General features: G+C 38.5%; 1 pseudogene; it reads right to left on the bottom strand.

Moving 5' to 3' along the window:
• Positions 1-14,251: 14,251 nt before the first annotated feature.
• Positions 14,252-14,726, bottom strand: LOC101332218 (large ribosomal subunit protein uL23 pseudogene; annotated as a pseudogene).
• Between the last annotated feature and the right edge of the window lie 5,661 nt (positions 14,727-20,387).

Below are 20,387 nucleotides of genomic sequence, written 5' to 3'. Positions count from 1 at the left end.
CTGGCTTGGGAGGGTTGCAAAAGCTGGTCTTAGGGTGAAGAGGAGAGTTGGGGGAAGAGGGAAATGTTCGGAGAGGAAAGAGAGAGGAAAAGTTGTGGCTGGTCGACTGCGAGATCGAGTTCATTTCCCCCCAGTGGCGGGTCCCAGCATCCTTCTTCCCCAGGTTTGGAGCACCAGCGAGCGGTGTTTGGGGGAGAAACTCCCCGGATCACCGACGTCCAAGTTGTGTCAAGTTTGAGGTAGAAAAGGCGGGTCTATTTCATTTTAAGTTCCGCTTTTGGAGTCGGTGGAAACAATCTACCGTTGACTTTTATAAAGAGTGGAAGGGAGGAAGCGCCCGCCGCTTGAGGACTTGTCCGAGTTTCTTTGGCCCTCTGTCTAGACCGCCCACCCACGTCCAGCCCCGCGAGTCTCCCCCTGGCTTGGGGCCTCCACACGCGGTCTCGAGTCTCGGTGCCCGCGTGTGTCCGGAAGCAGCGGGCACTGCGGTTCCGCCTGCGGCAGGACTTTTTGGTGGGCGCGGGGGCAGCCCCTTTCGCCCCTTCTGGGGTTTCCTCCGGCCCTGCCCCGGGCTCCCTCCCTGCAGCCCCAGCTGCCCGGGGCCCGGCCACCCGGGGGCTGCTCTGGACCTGACGCAGGCAGCGCGGTCGCTGACGTCAGGGGCTCCTGGTGGCCCGAGCCCCGGCCACGAGGCACCCGGCGCGAGCGTCATTAATTATCAGGCGCCAAATATTGCGAAGAAAGCTCAAGCTTTTCAGGCGGGAACTGATTTTGAGATTTATATGTATATATATATATATATATTGGTGTGGGGAGCGGGAAAAGAAGAGAAAAAAAAAGTGGAGTGGGAAACAATGATTTGGTTTCTCAAAGCATAGTTAGCAACTTCGCACCCTCCAGCGTCCAGGTCCGCCCCCTGGGTGTACCCTTCCGTAGGTGTGGGCTCCTCATTTTGTACCTGGTTTGGGAGGTTCTTGGTGGACGCGCCAATATTTGTTCCTGGGAGACTCGCATCTGTAGATTCAAGCTTGAGGAGTTCAATCATCTCCAGCACCCAAGGGGATGAGATGGGGATGGGCATTGCGTCCTAAACCTGGATATAGGATGTTCATAGCACCCATTCCATTGGGTTAGATCCTTAGCCAGAGATCTGATATTATTATTGTTGTTGTTGAGTAAAAAGAGGGGGGAAAACCCCACGTACACCGATAGGGCCAAGATAAATGAGCAGTGCAATTCGGTATCAGCAACGAAACCTTTCATTTGTAGCATCGAAAGCAGCTCTCCTTTTTTCTTTTGTTTTAAAAGGAATTAGACATATAGTGTCTAGCTCAAAATAGAATTTTAAGCGGCAAAAACTTCTTCAAAATCACACCAGGTCTTGGTTCTAGCTCTAATACATTTTCAAAAACCCTTTCTCTGAGGATCACTGCCGAGTAAACAGAGGGCACAGCGGGGTCATTGTGAGGCGAATTCTCTCTTGGGCTCTTCCCTGCAAAGGGAAAAAAAAAAATCATGCAGTATGATAAATTCCACAGGTGATGGTGAAGTGATTTTCTGAAAAAAAGAAGAAAGTGAAATTAGAATTAAACAAAAACCCAGCCATATTAAGACAATTTTTATGTAAGTGGAAATAATAATCCACAAATTCAAACGTCTTAAATATTATCTTATTTGTCATAAGTAATTTCCTTGAAATTGGCTAGTTGAATTAGCCATTTGGAAGATCCTGAATATAAAAATAAAACTCATATATATCACTGCATATAGTCAGTAAATAGAGGCTCTCACAAATATAAAATTATCTTCATACATATGAATACAGAATGTATTTGATAGTCAGAACACAAAGCCTCTCTAGTTATATCTATAGGAGGTTAGAAATATCCTGAAAAGTACTTAAATGGCAGGTAATTTGTTTAGAGTTTCACAGACAGAAAAAGAATGGACTGAACTTTAATTTTTCTTTTGAAACTTTTAGAGCCCTGTAGCCAGCTTTTGATTCAGAAGTGTGATGGTGACCATTTTATTCTGAAATCAGTAATTTATTTTTAACCAGTAATTATATGATAAACGTTTAACAAAGTATATACTGATTTCTCAGAAGTGGACAGCAACTATTTTGTAAAATATGAGGAAAAATGGAGCTCATTCTTAAACAAAGTGTAAATATATTTGTAGTATTGAAATCTTTATAGAGAATTTTAAAAAAGATTAAAAGGTCACATTAATAAATGTACGAAATTCCACAAACACGCACCAATAAAGATTTCCAGGAATTGTGTGTTAAAAGTGTTTGAAAAGAGATACCCGCACACAAAAAGAAAAATAAAAAGGAACCTTAGGGTAAATAAAAACAAAGGTCCAGGGTCCAACCTTTTTTCTCCTTAATTATTATTACCCGTTTTTATGGCTTGTAATACCTAGACTTTTGTTTAAAATTCTAAAAGTGTGTGTTAACTGTAATAAAAAATATTTGAAGTTAAGGACAACAGTTAATCAGTATTCAACAACTTCAGTTTCTATTTTACTTGCTACTACTTTTATATACTATAAATATTTCCAGAGAGCTCTGCTCTTTTTTGGTACAGTAGGATGAAATTTATGGGTCTAAGATGTTTTCTGGACTATGTATATTATACTCTGGCTGAGAAAAACCTTAAAATATTCATTAGATTAAAAAAGTCAGCTAATATTGTTATAGTTCCTGAATCAATAAATATTTACAGATTTAAGGCAATAATTGAATTGAAGTGCCAAATTTCAAGGTCATTATGTGTGTATGTGTATCTTCACATAGTAATTTGTACAAGTTGGATGGTATCGTATGGGGTTTATGTGATTTTTGGTGCTGCCTCAGTCATGATTTCACTTGCTGACCTGGTAAAGTCAGTTGATATCCTTGGATCTTAGCTTTTTCACTTGTGAAATCAGTGCCCTAGATAAGATGCTCACTAAATTTTTATATAGTTCTTAAAGCAGTGGTCTTACTTACTCTTACTTATGGATTAACATTTTAAAAACTTTTAAAGGTAGAATTTTATTTGTGAAAAAACTAAATCAGGGAAGTCTACTTAACTGATTTGGATATAAATGCAATCGACTAGCAATTCCTATTGTAAAACCTCATCGTTAAGGTTTTTTTTGTGAGTCCTGTTTTAGAAATATGCATTCTATTAAACGGGGCAGGGCTGGGGGGGGATACAGGAAACCTATCTTTCTCTCTTATCTTGAAAAGGAAATAACATACATTCCTAATGTTTTGTTTATGTGAATTACAAAGAATATTTTCGTAAACCTGGGGCAGAGGGTACTTAGGAGATGGAAACATTATTAAATTCAATTGTTTAAGGGCATGCATTTGGGAATTGTGAACTTTAAGTTCTGGTCGTATGCAAATATATGTTTGCTATATGTATTAATTCACTGAATTTACAAATCCCACTATGTAAAATAACAAAAATAAGAGGAAAACACAATTCTCCTGCACACTCTTATGGCTGGATCAGTGTGAAGAGCTAAATATATTGAGTATATTATTCAAGCTACAGGTTTTGCAGCTGTAGCTTGTTACTTACCTATCAGCTGACTGCATTTGACTGGACCAATTAATTGATTAATTAATTAAAGCAACAAACTTTAAAGTATGGTCGTTGTTATTGAGACTATGGCATTTCAAAAAAAAAAATCCAAATGCTTTCTTCCCTCCAGGAATATAATAGGAGAGACACATAGAATTAAGCAAAATGTAAGGTAAGATATGGTATTTGTCATAAGAGAGGCATAAACAAAATTTGATTGGGCAATGTTTGACGTTTTGATCACTTGCTGATTTACAAAATCAGAGCAAAATTTCACATCAAAAACTTTTCCTTCTCTCTCCTTCATACTCTCCTTTCCTCCATTCCCTCCCCTTACCTCCTCCCTTTTCTCTTCCCCTCTCCCTGGCTCTGAAACCTAAGGCAATATGACATTTTCAAAAGACCTTTCTTGGAGTGGTGGCAGTGGGTTTGAGAGATTGCTTCCTGAATCCTCTCCAGGCTTTTGTCTTTTGGGGGCAGTTTTGTCCGAGTGCCCATCTATAGCCAGCTAACCTGGGCTCCCCATAGATGAGCTTAAGCTCTGTGAATGCTGGGTCTTAGGGCTGGTCAGAGCTTTTCAGCTATGAGAGTGTCCATTTTTATGGTTGAAGTGGGTCAGACCAAGCAGAGACCAAGTTCTGACAACTCCAGACAAATATTTGAAAAGAGGACACTCGTCGCCAGGACATTCACACTTTGCAGAATTGTGCAGGATTTCTCTCTCTTCCATTATTTGTTTGATCTAATACAGAGTCCCTTGTCACTAACAAAAAAGGCTTTTTCGCCTTTTTATGACGGTTCATTTGTTCATTTTTATTGTTTTAAAATTATTTACTATAAAAATTTCAGCATACTGACTACTTTCTTTTTCATAACTTTTCTATCTGTTCTGAAATGTTAAGCGGTTGAGCCATGTTTTTCCTTTCCCTGAGACTGACTTTATTCTCTGGCAGTATTTTCTAAGGAAATTTTATGTCCTCCTTATACTATTTCATAGTCACCCCATGAAACCAAGGAATAATTAATTTTCTCCAAAACGGGTTGCATTCAAGTGTTTTAGAAGCTCTAAGTAGGACTAACCTGTAGCTAATCAAAGATGTAGAAATAACTGGTCATTTTATATGTTATTTCAGATTCCTCTTTTTTCTCCTTTGTTGCCGTTCCTTGGGTCACTTGGAAAGTGGCACAACCCAGACCAGTCTCATTAGTACTTGCTGGCTGTTTGGATGAGTAGATTCAGGCAGGAGGGGTTGCAAAATGTGTTTGAGGACTTGGTTTTGTCATTTTCATGTGATTCCTATCCTGTCTGTAAAATAAAGTCTTCATTCTGAACAATTTCTAGCATATACAAAAGTAGAGAGAATAATGTAATAAATCTTCCTCACCCAACATCAATATTTATCATCTCATAGCCAATTTGAATTTGTCTATATTTCCATCCACTATTCTCCCCCAGGATTATTTTAAAGCACATTCTAGACATATTATTTAATATGTAAATATTTATTATTTAACTAATATATAGTTAACGTTTGCTACAAAGCCGAGTGGTTTTTTCAAAGCAACTAGTGTGTTTTTCTGAAACACTGCCTGGTTTGAGCTTTTAGGTTGCTATTCTTGATCCTTTTAACAGTTTTGCTTCCAATACCAGAGCCTTTATTAGCCACTGGAATCAAGGAGCTCTGTAGTTCTCAAGAGGAAAAGAATAATTCAGTTGATTATCATCATAATCAATGAAGATGGAAGCTTCAAGTGGGAAATCTCACAATTCCCAGAGTCTAGTAGTCAGAGTGGAATCAGAATAATTTACTCAAAAGTTTCTGAGTTTGGGAAAATGTGATGACTACAAATTTCTTTTATAAAACAATAATATGAACTTGTGCTGGTATGGAAAAACCATTGTACTTGAAAAACTATCACCGATGTGCATTGGATTTCAGCTTCAAACTACCCAAGGCAACCCCCCAATTATCGATACAATAATAAATATGAATTCGTGCACTGTGACTTAAGTGTAATGTTTTCTTATCTCCTTAAATTGTATGAAGCCGTATGCTGTGGTTAATTTTTTAAAAGAGAGTACTGATCCCTTAGAAATCTATGCCAAACTCTTTATGGATGAAATAGTATGATGTCTAGAATTCGCTTCAAATAATCTTGGGTGGGGGGTGGTGAGTGAGTGTAGGAAGAATCAAGATTTTTATTGCTGGGTGATGGGTACTTGGGGGTTCATGATAATATTCTCTCTACTTCTGTAAATAATTAAATTTTTTCTTAATCAAATAGTAAAAAAAAAAGCCAGGAAAATCCCACTAAAGTGTCTATCTATCCATTCATCTATCAGCAGAGAAGTCAAAAGTTAGAATGAAAATGTTTGGAATTTAAAATTTAAAAGGTGGAGGTTTATTTCCTTCATCTTGGACTACCTATGTGTATACATGGAAAAGCCAATGAACCTCTTTTAATTTGGATTTTCACATGTATAAAAATACTCCACCTGGATTAAATAAATGCCAGTATTGTTCCAGATACCCCTATATGTTAGATGTCAATTCCTAACACCTTGCAAGGAAAAATATTGCTTAATAATTTAAACTTGCAGTTACTTGAATGTTTGCCATCTAATTGTTTTGAGATCTATGGAAAGATCTAGTTGTTACTTTCTGCTTGTAGTTGTTTTGTGCACTGATTATGATAGAACCTTTCTCAGTATGTGGGGAAAATAATGATTGCTATAGATTTTAAAATGAGATTATTGCTAGAGCATAATGCTGGGCCATCCACTTTCCTGGTGGGAGATGTGGACTCTTGAAGTTCAGGGTTAACCCCTACCTCATTGTTTCTTCCTTTATAGCATATCTGCCCTTCAGACTTCATTTCTGGGCCATTCCTGCTGGATGTAGAAAACATATCAGCCTCCTCAGCTTCAATTCATTGTGGAACTTGGAGTTGAATAATGATTTTCAGTCTTGGGTTTTCAGAGTAGGTCTCTGTTTTTAGATTATGTTGCCCTTCCTCATTGTCTAGCCAGGTCTGCAATATTAGGGATGAGAACCAGTAAACCCTTCAAAATGGCAAACTTACCTTCCTCCTAACCTGATCTTCCCATAGATTGGGACTCTACATGAGCTGGCTATGCCAGATTTTCCTGCCTGGGACTCAGATCTCCCCTAGGGTACAAAACAGCGCTAGACCTTACGCTGAGACTAGAACGTTAGAACTATTCTAGTCCTTTCCTTCCCGGGGCTAGATCCTGGTCCGTACATCTCCAGTAGCTGTGGTTCTCTTGATAGCACTCAGAAATGGTGGCTTTTCTTATCACTATGCTATGCCTGCTGCAACAGACTTCTGGTACCAAACCATAGCTGAACATGCCAAGCTTTGGAAGCCATGCAGTGAACCGACTGACCTTCCTTAGTCCAACCTTTGCCATCAAGTAAACGTTTCCCAGAGGGTTTGCCTCAGAATCATCTGGGGGATGTTTGTAAAAATTCATATTCCTGGACTTTACTCCAGATCTAATGAATCAGAATCTAATGAAGAAGAAGAACACTGGACTGGTTCTTAGCAAGCAAGGCTAGTTGTCTCAAACATACTGCTTGTGTTACCACCAGTTCCCTTACTGAAATTCACTGTCTTCTTCTTGATCTAGCATTAGAGTATGAATAAGTGCATGATGTTAGTAATAATAACTCACATGAAAGTGCCTTTCACAAAGTTTAAAATCACTATATAAGTGCAATGTATTATTTAACAAACAGTTAATGAACTCATAGTATATTTGGGGGCACTGTACAACTTGCCCCCTGAACACAGTACAAAGGAAATGAAGGATATATTTTCTGCCCGAGGAAAACCTATAGTGAAGATAACAGGCACACATAATGTTACAGGAAAACAATCAGAAAGCAACATACCTGATTCATATCCCAAATATTCTCTTTAGTGATGCAAATCTGAGTTCTCTGGAAGATACTGGATAACCACGTGTTTATGTACCAACTGTTGTTCTGTTTATGTTATCTATGAATTTATGTAGTCATCTCTATCAAATGCCTACTGTTCAGTATATCTCTATTTTTCTGTTTTTAAGTGAATGTGAGGTGCTTAGAATGTAAGCTCCATGCGGGCGAGCATTTTTCTCTGTTTTCTTTACTGATGTGTTTTTACTACACAAACTGTGTCAGCTACATAATGTATGTTCAATAAGTATTTGTTGTCTGACTGTCCTAATGGTTGACTAAATGAAGGTAATCAGAAAATAGTTTCAAGAGGTGATGAGTGGAGGGGAGATCTCACAGGTGTCCATAGGTACATAGGAAATGGTTGTAGGGGGAGGACTGTGGGACTGTAAAATAGAACTGTCTTGGGGGGGAGCGGGGTGAATGTCTCCACATTTGACAGTTTTGGTCTGCCTCCTATGGGCCAAGTCAGTTACCGACAACTTGAGGTGGTTGTAATTGTGATTTTCTGGCTCTGAGGAGGAAACCCCTTGCCTTTAGCTCTGACACTGTTGAGTAGTGGAACTTAATTCTGTTTGGGGATGTAGGCATGGGGAGGTGCTTTTTAGAATTGGAATTTTTTTTCCTTTAGGAATTTTGTCTGTTTGCCTACACAAATACTTTGGACAGTGGCACCGATTTGCCAAGTTTGACTGGTTGTGGTTTCATTTGTAGCATCGTCTCCTTTGCAATTTCAGCTTCCAATCCATACAAGGAAAGAGAGGAAGATTTTCTCTTGGAAACTATTAGTGAGGTTAGTCAAAGTTGAACCAGCTACTGATCATATACCACTTGTACCCAACCAGGATTCTAAATCCATCTGCAATATAATTTGGCAATCTTTTGATCTATATTATATGTGAAATTTTAATTGTTAAAAAAATTACTTGCACATATAGCAGTTTGTTGTTTGTATCCCAGTACTGAAGAACAGTGATACCATGTGTGGACATATATTTTAAAACTGCAGTTTTCAACCTTTCATTCACTCAACAAATATTTATTGCCTGCCTCCTAAGTGCCAGGCCTTCTTCTAGGTTCTGGAGACAAGGTGATAAACAAGTCAAAGTTCCTTGTGGAAATTACATTCTAGTGGGAAGACAGGCAAAGATAATAAACACGGAAAGAACACATATAAAATGGAACTTCAGATAGTCTTAAGTGCTCTGTTAAACCAAAATAAGATAATGTGTTAGAGAAAGCCTTGAGGGGTGGAGAGGCTTGCGTAATCAGTGGCCTTTCTGAAGTGTCAGCGTTTGAGCTGAGACCCAAATGATGTGCAGGAATTAGCTATGAGAAGAATAAGGGGTAGGGGATTCCGGCTGAGGAAAGAACATATAAAGGTCCTGGTCAGGAACTAGCTTGATGTGTTCAAGTATTTGCTCAGTGCCCATTTTGTGCCAGGTACAACATACTCTAAAGTACTAGGGAAATGTTGATGAATAAAACAGGCATTTTGGGTTCCAGCTCTCATAGATCTATGTTCCAGTGGGAAAGAAAGACACAACAAACAAGAAAAGTATCAGATGATAATAAATGAATACTAAGTGAGAAGGAATAACGTGATAGGAACTTTTTGGTGGGGCCAGAGAATGCGTTTCTGAGTAACTGACCTGTATATTAGGAAGGTGGCAATATGAAATTCACACTTGTGTCACATCCTCCCTTTGGATATTTCAGGTGATGGGTTGGTACATAGTAATACAGGCTGAGGATAATGTGTGACACCTGTAGATTTACCTGTAACCCCAGCACTTTCTCTTCTGCTGATGAATGCATGTGGGAATGCAAGGAACTACAACTGTTTGAGTTTACAAAAAAGAGAAATAATTTGTAAATTTATGTACTTTATTATTAATAGTAAATTACATACAGCTCTCCTCACCAAGAGTTTGGGATATTTAGGGTCAAAATATCTGTCTTAATTGATGGGAATGTATGGCAGAATTAAGGAGCTTTTGCTAAATAAATATTAAAGAAGAGCTTTAATAGTGATGAAACTTAAAATTAAATAATGAGGGTATGCAAATTAATGTGGATATGAGCAATCCTGCAAAGGCAAGAATCAGCCTTGGTTTTACCCTTCTTATACTTTTTTATTAAAAGCAGTGGATTCAGCATTGAGAATATTGTTTTTTGTATTTTATAATTTTTTTCAAATGTTGGGATATTGCCTTATTTTATACCATGGAAAATGTATTGGATATTTAAGTTAAGAGTCTAACATTGCAAGGAATCCAATTCTATTTAAAGTAGTTCATGTTAAAGGGTGTTTATTGATAGGAAAGAGCGTAAGGAAACAGAGCTTACGTTCTGCATGTGGATGGCACTGAAAAGTAGGAGGCCACATGCATCTCTGTCTCTACACATATGCTCTATCTATTCTCCTGTTCCTCTCCTCTCATAAGCTTTCTTTCCTTACTTATCTTTTTTTCCGTCTCTCCAAAAATTCACTTTACATATGGTGTTGGTTTATAATGGTCTCAAATTCTACATGGCCTGTAGTTCCAGTCTTCACAGTAGTCTGACTGACTTAATCTCTCCACGACCCTATTCCAAATTTTTGGAAGAGTTGATCTGATTTTTTTCCACTTTGAATTAGATTGGTCCAATCTAATTAGACTCTGGTCCAATCAGCTGTAGCTGGAGTAGGGGAGCAGCAGATAGGGGCTACATAGTATGTACCTGTGATATATTAGGTAATTACTAACAAATAATATCCCCTTACATAAAAAGTAATTAATGACTATATCATGTTTAAAAACTTGAAACAATCCTTACAAGGGTAAAGTATCAATACTCTATTGATAGACTTTCCACCCACACCAATCATGAGCCCATTCACCCTTTCCCCACTCACTACTCTCCCTAGAGCTAAACTAGATTTGAGAGATACACATATATGCACATTCCATAGAAAATACATCATATTATATAAATTAATTTCTCTGTTTAACAGATATTAATTGAATACACTGGGGATTAGGCATTGAAAGAAGTGAACAAAGATCCTTGCCCTCATGGAGCTTACCTTCTAGGGGATGCAGACAGAGATAAAACTAAATAAATAAATGTCTTATATGGTATTTGAAAAGATCGTAAGTGCTGTGCAAAAAAAATAAATCCTGAGGATAAATAGGAAACAAACAGAGTGGTCAGAGAACAGTTCTAATTGAAGGTGACATTTGAGCCAAGACTTGTAAGAGGTCATCTAGAGAAAGGACATTCTAAACAGAGGGAACAGCAAGTGACCTGCATGTTCAAAGAGCACAAATTTCTTTGAGTCTGAAGCAGAATGAATGAGGGGAGAGTAGGAGCGGTCAGAGTGATTGAGAAATGCTGGGAGCTGGGGAAGGAGTTGGGTGACTGAGCCTTCAGGTTCTTGCTAACAAGTTTAAGGCCTTTGGCTTTTATTCTCTGTGAAGTGGAAGGCCCTGTTAGGTTTTGAGCAGAGTAAGTTGATCTGACATATTTTAAGTGGATCATTATGGTTTCTGTGTTGAGACCAGACTGAAGGAGGCTGGCAGCGGCCGGATGTTAGGAGGCTGTTGCTGTGAGGCAGGCAAGAGCTCATAGTGACTTTGACAAAGAAGTACGTAGCAGAAAAGGCGGTGAGTAGTCAAGATTGTGGATTGATTCTGAAGGTAGAGCCAACAGAGGTTTCTTCTGGATTAGATGTCCAGGTGAGAGAAAGCAAGAGGTCAGGGTTGACAAGTTTCTGAACTGGAATAACTGCAATGCAGTTTTCATGAACTGAGATACAGAAGACTGTGGAAAGGGAAGGTTTTTAGTATGTGTGTGTGTCTATGGGAAAATCAGGAACTCGATTTTGGGAATGTTAAATTAAAGATGCCTTTAGACATTTGGGTGGAGTGGTTGAGCAGGCAGTCGGATTTGAGTCCTCAGCATAGTGACAGTATTTAAAGCCTTGAGACTGGATGAGATCACCAAGAAATGAATTTAACGGTAGAAAAGAAGAGGTTTAAAGCCCATCTTTGGCACCCCAATATTTATTTATTTTTTAACTAAAAAAATTTTTTGGGTGCGTTCGGTCTTCATTGCAGTGTGTGGGCTTTCTTTAGTTGTGGCAAGCGGGGGCTACTCTTCGTTGCAGTGCTCAGGCTCTAGGCGCGTGGGCTCAGTAGTTGTGGCATGTGGGCTCAGTAGTTGTGGCACGTGGGCTCAGTAGTTGTGGCTCGCGGCCTCTTGAGCGTAGGCTCAGTAGTTGTGGTGCACGGGCTTAGTTGCTTCACGCCATATGGGATCTTCCCAGACCAGGACTTGAACCCGTGTCCCCTGCATTGGCGGGTGGATTCTTAACCACTGCACCACTAAGGAAGTCCTGGCACCCCAATATTTAGAAGTCTTAGAGATTTGCAAGAATTAGCAAAGGAGACTGAGAAACAGTGAGAAAGGAGGAAATACAGGAGAGGGTGGTGTCCAGGAAGCCAAGTGAGGGAGGTGTTTCAAGAAGGAAGGGATGATCAGATGTGTCAAATATTGATTATAGGCCAAGTCAGATAAGTGATCATTTGATTCAGTAACACAGAGGCTATTTGACGTAAGCAGTTGGGGTTGTGATGGTGGAGATGAAGATCTCTTTGGAGTGGGTTTGAAGGAGACAGTAGGAAGAAAGGAATTGGAGACAATGACTATATAGGATGAATAAAATGGTAATATGTATTCTGCAAATTTTTCACAGAGCAATTTGGGCTAGGGATTCATACTATTCTTTACAGCTCTATCTCACTTCTCTTAATCATTCCATAGCTTTCAATTCTGTGAATGACCACGAAGTGTTTAAGATGGTTCTCTAAACAGGCCCTAACTCTCTGTTTTAGTAGCGAGAATGTCATTCATCCCTACCCTAACACACTAATACAGATGAAATGTTAAGTGGAAATCCAGAGACAGTGGGAGAGGCCAAGGCATTTTCAATAGTCTATATGGGGACAAGAGTAGACAGCAGCCTGGCTGCAGTGGGGATTTCATAAGGAAACCAGTAGAAAATAAAGGTTCCTAAACTGGTCTCTGAGAGCTCTGCTGCTTGGATTAGGACCAACAGTACACAGGCAAACATAGTCCTATGCCTCACAAGAGACACCCTTTCAGGCCATAGATACTTCTGTCAGTAATATATTTTTTCCAAAACATGTAAGCTTCCATAATTTGGCTGTGAAACCAATTATAGCTCTCCATTTCCTTTGTGCTAAAGAGTGAAAGTTTTTTCAGTTGTTGTTTGGGTACCAATCTCTGGGATGAACATCTGTGCTCTCTGATGCTATTCTCTATACTCTCAAAACAACTCATCCTATTTTGGAATGCTTTCTAGCTAAGAACCTCTTTTAGTTCCAAACTCTCTCTTATGAAGACAGGAGCTGTCTCTCCCCAACATCCCACATTGCACAGCTGTTTATGAGGCTTGTAATTAATGAAGATTTGCTAACAATCACACACCCAGTGATGTTCCGGGCTTATTGAGAGAAGCAAGGGTGGGCAGCAGTCATTGGGCTGGGCCTTCAACTGTGCATTTTGCCAATGGGATGTAGATTAGCTATTATATTTTTTAGTAAGAGAATTTCTGGAAGCTCTACTGGTGTAGTTCAGGCTATATTACTGGGGAAATATGGAATGATCCGAAATGTAGAAAAATTAAAGGGGAATTTTCTGAACAGAATTAGGTTTTGTTGCTGTTGTTGTTGTTAGGCCTATTTAAAGAGTAGTAATACTATATCCCCTACCAATTCTTCACAATTTCCCCATTTATTATCTGGGTTGACTGATTTCTATTTTCAATTGTTTATAAAACGCTAGCTTCTGCAGCCAACCTCACTTTCTTTGTTCTGATGATGAGAGCTTGATCTAGTATGAAGGTTGAAAAGTCAAGTATCTGTAGGAGTCAAAGAAGGAACCAAGCACAGCAGCCCAGCATCAGAAGTCACTGGATAGAAAAAAAAAAAAAAAAAAAAGAAAAGAAATCACTGGAGGGAGATGAGGACTGGGGTGGATTAGTGAGAGAATGCTCTGCTCTAGTCAGTTGCCATGTGAGAATGTGTGCCTGCTCTTAATACTCCTCAAGTGTTTCAAGAGAAGCTAGGAATCTGGATTTGAACATGACATCTTTCATCTTGGAAATGTTGGCAACAAACTCAAAGTTTTAAGAAAAGCGCTCTGTAACCCAATACGTTGCGGGCCAAAGCAAACACATCTGCAGGCTGGATCCAACCCCAGGCCATCAGTTTGTGACTTCTGATCCAGATGGATCAGTGGTTATGGCGATGATTTGGGACTGGTTCTTTTCAGACTTAAAAACAACTGGTTGCTAGTGATCTAAACGTTCTCACTTACAAGTTGTTCTCTTCGTTTCCTGTTTTTGTAACAAATCTTAAATCACATTAGTCTGATATTTGAAACCTGCTGGTTAAAAGTAGAGGGACCATACATCCAGGACTGCCCAGTACAGCACTGGCTTAGGCCTGTAGCCGTTAAAATTATTAATACTGTTCCTTTTCATTCCTGACATGTTCCAGTTAGGACAATAAATTATACGGATGCTTTAATTAAGAGTCTCTTTTATCCCCACTCCCCCATTTTTCACTTACTTTTATTTTTTATTTATTATTTTATAGCAAAAACTTTTATGTGTAGAATTAGCCAGCTGGACTCAGTTTAGATGACCCCAGTTTTGCTGGCAACATCCTAAGCATCATACTCAGGAGCCAGTGGAACATATGCCTTCTTCTCTCCATCAGGCCTGATCAGAGTGTTGACTCTGGCCATGTCAATGTCATAGAGCTTCTTCACAGCCTATTCAGTTTGGTGTTTGTTGGCCTTGACATCCACAATGAACACCGGTGTGTTGTTGTCTTCTATTTTCTTCATGGCTTACTCGGTGGTGAGGGGGAACTTGGTGATGGCATAGTGGTCAAGCTTGTTTCTCCTAGGGGCGCTCTTCCGAGGATATTTGGGCTGCCTCCTGAGCTGCAGTGCTTTGCGCCGTCCGAAGATGTGTGACGTCTGGATCTCCTTTTTTTTCGTGGCCGTGGACGCTGCCTTTCAACACTGCTTTCTTGGCCTTCAAAGCCTTTGCTTTGGCTTGGGCTTTCAGAGGAGCAGGGGCTTCCTTCTTCGCCTTCGGCGCCATCTTTGTGAAAAGGGGTCACTTATTATTTATTTATTTATTTAATTGTTATTGAAGTACAGTTAATTTACAATGTTGTGTTAGTTTCAAGTATACAGCAAAGTGATTCGGTCAGATTCTTTTCCATTATAGGTTATTACAAGATACTGAGTATAGTTCTCTGTGGTATACAGTGGGTCCTTGCTGTTTACCTACTTTATATATAGTAGTATGTGTACATACATATGCATTCTGTGTGTATATATTATATATATATATATATATATTTTAACAGCTTTGTTGGAGTATAATTGCTTTACAATGGTGTGTTAGTTTCTGCTTTATAACAAAGTGAATCAGTTATACATATACATATGTCCCCATATCTCTTCTCTTTTGTGTCTCCCTCCCTGCCACCCTCCCTATCCCACCCCTCTAGGTGGTCACAAAGCACTGAGCTGATCTCCCTGTGCTATGTGGCTGCTTCCCACTAGCTATCTATTTTATGTTTGGTAGTGTATATCTGTCCATGCCACTCTCTCACTTCGTCCCAGCTTACACTTCCCCTCCCTGTGTCCTCAAGTCCATTCTCTACATCTGCATCTTTATTCCTGTCCTGCCCCTAGGTTCTTCAGAACCTTTTATTCCTTTTTATTTTAGATTCCATTATATACGTGTTAGCATACAGTATTTGTTTTTCTCTTTCTGACTTACTTCACTCTGTATGACAGACTCTAGGTCCATCCACCTCACTACAAATAACTCAATTTCGTTTCTTCTTATGGCTGAGTAATATTCCATTGGATATATGTGCCACATCTTCTTTATCCATTCATCTGTTGATGGACACTTAGGTTGCTTCCATGTCCTGGCTATTGTAAATAGAGCTGCAATGAATATTTTGGTACATGACTCTTTTTGAATTATGGTTTTCTCAGGGTATATGCCCAGTAGTGGGATTGCTGGGTCGTATGGTAGTTCTAGTTTTAGTTTTTTAAGGAACCTCCATACTGTTCTCCATAGTGGCTGTACCAATTTACATTACCACCAACAGAGCAAGAGGATTCCCTTTTCTCTACACCCTCTCCAGTATTTATTGTTTCTAGATTTTTTGATGATGGCCATTCTGACCAGTGTGAGATGATATCTCATTGTAGTTTTGGTTTGCATTTCTCTAATGATTAATGATGTTGAGCATTCTTTCATGTGTTTGTTGGCAATCTGTATATCTTCTTTGGAGAAATGTCGATTTAGGTCTTCTGCCCATTTTTGGATTGGGTTGTTTGTTTAATTGATGTTGAGCTGCATGAGCTGCTTGTAAATTTTGGAGATTAATCCTTTGTCAGTTGCTTCATTTGTAAATACTTTCTCCCATTCTGAGGGTTGTCTTTTTGTCTTATTTATGGTTTCCTTTGCTGTGTAAAAGCTTTTAAGTTTCATTAGGTCCCATTTGTTTATTTTTGTTTTTATTTCCATTTCTCTAGGAGGTGGGTCAAAAAGGATCTTGCTGTCCAAGAATGTTCTGCGTATGTTTTCCTCTGAGAGTTTTCTACTGTCTGGCCTAACATTTAGGTCTTTAATCCATTTTGAGTTTATTTTTGTGTATGGTGTTAGGGAGTGTTCTAATTTCATTCTTTTACATGTAGCTGTCCAGTTTTCCCAGCACCGCTTATTGAAGAGGCAGTCTTTTCTCCACTGTATATTCTTGCCTTGTTTATCAAAGATTAGGTGACCATATGTGCGTGGGTTTATCTTTGGGCTTTCTAACCTGTTCCATTGATCTATATTTCTGTTTTTGCACCAGTACCATACTCTCTTGATTACTGTAGCTTTGTAGTATAGTCTGAAGTCAGGGAGCCTGATTCCTCCAGCTCCAATTTTCTTCCTCAAGATTGCTTTAGCTGTTCAGGGCCTTTTGTGTTTCCATACAAATTGTGAGATTTTTTGTTCTAGTTCTATGAAAAATGCCAGTGGTAGTTTGATAGGGATTGCATTGAATCTGTAGATTGCTTTGGGTAGTACAGTCATTTTCACAATGTTGATTCTTCCAATCCAAGAACATGGTATATCTCTCCATCTGTTTGTATCATCTTTAGTTTCTTTCATCAGTGTCTTATAATTTTCTGCATACAGATCTTTTGTCTCCTTAGGTAGGTTTATTCCTAGATATTTTATTCTTTTTGTTGCAGTGGTAAATGGGAGAGTTTCCTTAATTTCTCTTTCATATTTTTCATCATTAGTGTATAGGAATGCAAAAGATTTCTGTGCATTAAATTTGAATCTTGCTACTTTACCAAATTCGTTGATTAGCTCTAGTAGTTTTCTGGTAGCATCTTTAGGCTTCTCTGTGTATAGTATCAGGTCATGTCAAACAGTGACAGCTTTACTTTTTCTTTTCCAATTTGGATTCCTTTTATTTCTTTTTCTTCTGTGATTGCTGTGGCTAAAACTTCCAAAACTATGTTGAATAATAGTGGTGAGAGTGGGCAACCTTGTCTTGTTCCTGATCTTAGTGGAAATGGTTTCAGTTTTTCACCATTGAGGACGATGTTGGCTGTGGGTTTGTCATATATGGCCTTTATTATGTTGAGGAAAGTTCCCTCTATGCCTACTTTCTGCAGGGTTTTTACCAAAAATGGATGTTGAATTTTGTTGCAAGCTTTCTCTGCATCTATTGAGATGATCATATGATTTTTCTCCGTTAATTTGTTAATATGATGTATAACATTGATTTGCGTATATTGAAGAATCCTTGCATTCCTGGGATAAATCCCACTTGATCATGGTGTATGATCCTTTTAATGTGCTGTTTTGGATTCTCTTTGCTAGTATTTTGTTGAAGATTTTTGCATCTATGTTCATCTGTGATATTGGCCTGTAGTTTTCTTTCTTTGTGTCATCTTTGTCTGGTTTTGGTATCCGGGTGATGGTGGCCTCATAGAATGAGTTTGGGAGTGTTCCTCCCTCTGCCATATTTTGGAAGAGTTTGAGAAGGATAGGTATTAGCTCTTCTCTAAATGTTTGATAGGATTTTCCTGTTAAGCCATCTGGTCCTGGGTTTTTGTTTGTTGGAATATTTTTAATCACAGTTTCAATTTCAGTGCTTGTGATCTGTCTGTTCATATTTTCTATTTCTTCCTGGTTCAGTCTCGGAAGGTTGTGCATTTCTAAGAATTTGTCCATTTCTTCCAGGTTGTCCATTTTATTGACATATAGTTGCTTGTAGTAATCTCTAATCATCCTTTGTATTTCTGCAGTGTCAGTTGTTACTTCTCCTTTTTCATTTCTAATTCTATAGATTTGAGTTTTCTCCCTTTTTTTCTTGATGAGTCTGGCTAATGGTTTATCAATTTTTTTTATCTTCTCAAAGAACCAGCTTTTAGTTTTATTGATCCTTGCTATTGTCTCCTTCATTTCTTTTTCATTTATTTCTGATCTGATTTTTATGATTTCTTTCCTTCTGCTAAGTTTGGGGTTTTTTTGTTCTTCTTTCTCTGTAATTGCTTTAGTTGTAGGATTTGGTTGTTTATTTGAGATGTTTCTTGTTTCTTAGGGTAGGACTGTATTGCTATAAAATTCCCTCCTAGAACTGCTTTCGCTGCATCCCATAGGTTTTAGGTCGTCGTGTTTGCATTGTCATTTGTTTCTAGGTATTTTTTGATTTCCTCTGTGGTATCTTCAGTTATCTCTTGGTTATTAAGTAGTGTATTGTTTAGCCTCCATGTGTTTGTACTTTTTACACATTTTTTTCCTGTAATTGATATCTAGTCTCATAGCGTTGTTGTCAGAAAAGATACTTGATATGATTTCAATTTTCTTAAATTTACCAAGGCTTGATTTGACCCAAGATATGATCTATCCTGGAGAATGTTCCATGAGCACTTGAGAAGAATGTGTATTCTGTTGTTTTTGGATGGAATGTCATATAAATATCAATTAAGTCCATCTTGTTTAATGTATCACTTAAAGCTTGTGTTTCCTTATTTATTTTCATTTTGGATGATCTGTCCATTGGTGAAAGTGGGGTTTTAAAGTCCCCTACTATGATTGTATTACTGTCGATTTCCCCTTTTATGGCTGTTAGTATTTGCCTTATGTAGTGAGGTGCTCCTATGTTGGGTGCATAAATATTTCAATTGTTATATCTTCTTCTTGGATTGATCCCTTGATCATTATGTAATGTCCTTCTTTGTCTCTTGTAATAGTCTTTATTTTAAAGTCTATTTTGTCTGATATGAGAATTGCTACTCCAGCTTTCTTTTGATTTCCATTTGCATGGAATATCTTTTTCTATCCCCTCACTTTCAGTCTGTATGTGTCCCTAGGTCTGAAGTGGGTCTCTTGTAGACAGCATATATATGGGTCTTGTTTTTGTATCCATTCAGCCAGTCTATGTCTTTTGGTTGGAGCATTTAATCTATTTACATTTAAGGTAATTATCTATATGTATGTTCCTATTACCATTTTCTTAACTGTTTCGGGTTTGTTTTTGTAGGTCTTTTCCTTCTTTTTTGTTTCCTGCCTAGAGAAGTTCCTTTAGCATTTGTTGTAACGCTGGTTTGGTGGTTCTGAATTCTCTTAACTTTTGCTTGTCTGTAAAGGTTTTAATTTCTCCATCAAATCTGAATGAGGTCCTTGCTGGTTAGAGTAATCTTGGTTGTAGGTTTTTCTCCTTCATCACTTTAAATATGTCCTGCCACTCCCTTCTGGCTTGCAGAGTTTCTGCTGAAAGATCAGCTGTTAACCTTATGAGGATTCCCTTGTGTGTTATTTGTTTTTTTTCCCTTGCTGCTTTTAATACTTTTTCTTTTTATTTAATTTTTGATAGTTTGATTAATATGTGTCTTGGCGTGTTTCACCTTGGATTTATCCTGTATGGGACTCTCTGCCCTTCCTGGATTGATTGACTATTTCCTTTCCCATATTAGGAAAGTTTTCAACTATAATCTCTTAAAATATTTTCTCAGTCCTTTTCTTTTTCTCTTCTTCTTCTGGGACCCCTACAATTCGAATGTTGGTGCATATATTGTTGTCCCAGAGGTCTCTCAGACCACCCTCAATTCTTTTTTCTTTATTCTGCTCTGCAGTAGTTATTTCCATTATTTTATCATCCAGATCAGTTATCTGTTCTTCTGCCTCAGATATTCTGCTATTGATCCCTCTAGAGAATTTTTAATTTCATTTATTGTGTTGTTCATCACTGTTTGTTTGCTCTTTAGTTCTTCTAGGTCCTTGTTAAACATTTCTTATATTTTCTCCATTCTATTTCCAAGATTTTGGATCATCTTTACTATCATTATTCTGAATTCTTTTTCAGGTAGACTGCCTATTTCCTCCTCATTTGTTAGGTCTGGTGGCTTTTTACCTTGCTCCTTCATCTGCTGTGTGTTTTTCTGTCTTCTCATTTTGCTTAACTTACTGCGTTTGGGGTCTCCTTTTCGCAGCTTGCAGTTTCGTAGTTCCAGTTGTTTTTGGTGTCTGTCCCCAGTGGCTAAGGTTTGTTCAGTGGGTTGTGTAGGCTTCCTGGTGGAGGGGCCTAGTGCCTGTGTTCTGGTGGATGAGGCTGGATCTTGTCTTTCTGGTGGGCAGGTCCACGTCTGGTGGTGTGTTTTGGGGTGTCTGTGGCCTTATTATAATTTTATGTAGCCTCTCTGCTAATAGATGGATTTGTGTTCCTGTCTTGCT

The sequence above is a fragment of the Tursiops truncatus genome, chromosome 4 (genome assembly GCF_011762595.2).
Source record: "Tursiops truncatus isolate mTurTru1 chromosome 4, mTurTru1.mat.Y, whole genome shotgun sequence".
Classification (NCBI taxonomy): domain Eukaryota; kingdom Metazoa; phylum Chordata; class Mammalia; order Artiodactyla; family Delphinidae; genus Tursiops; species Tursiops truncatus.
This window is presented reverse-complemented; position numbering and strand designations above follow the sequence as displayed.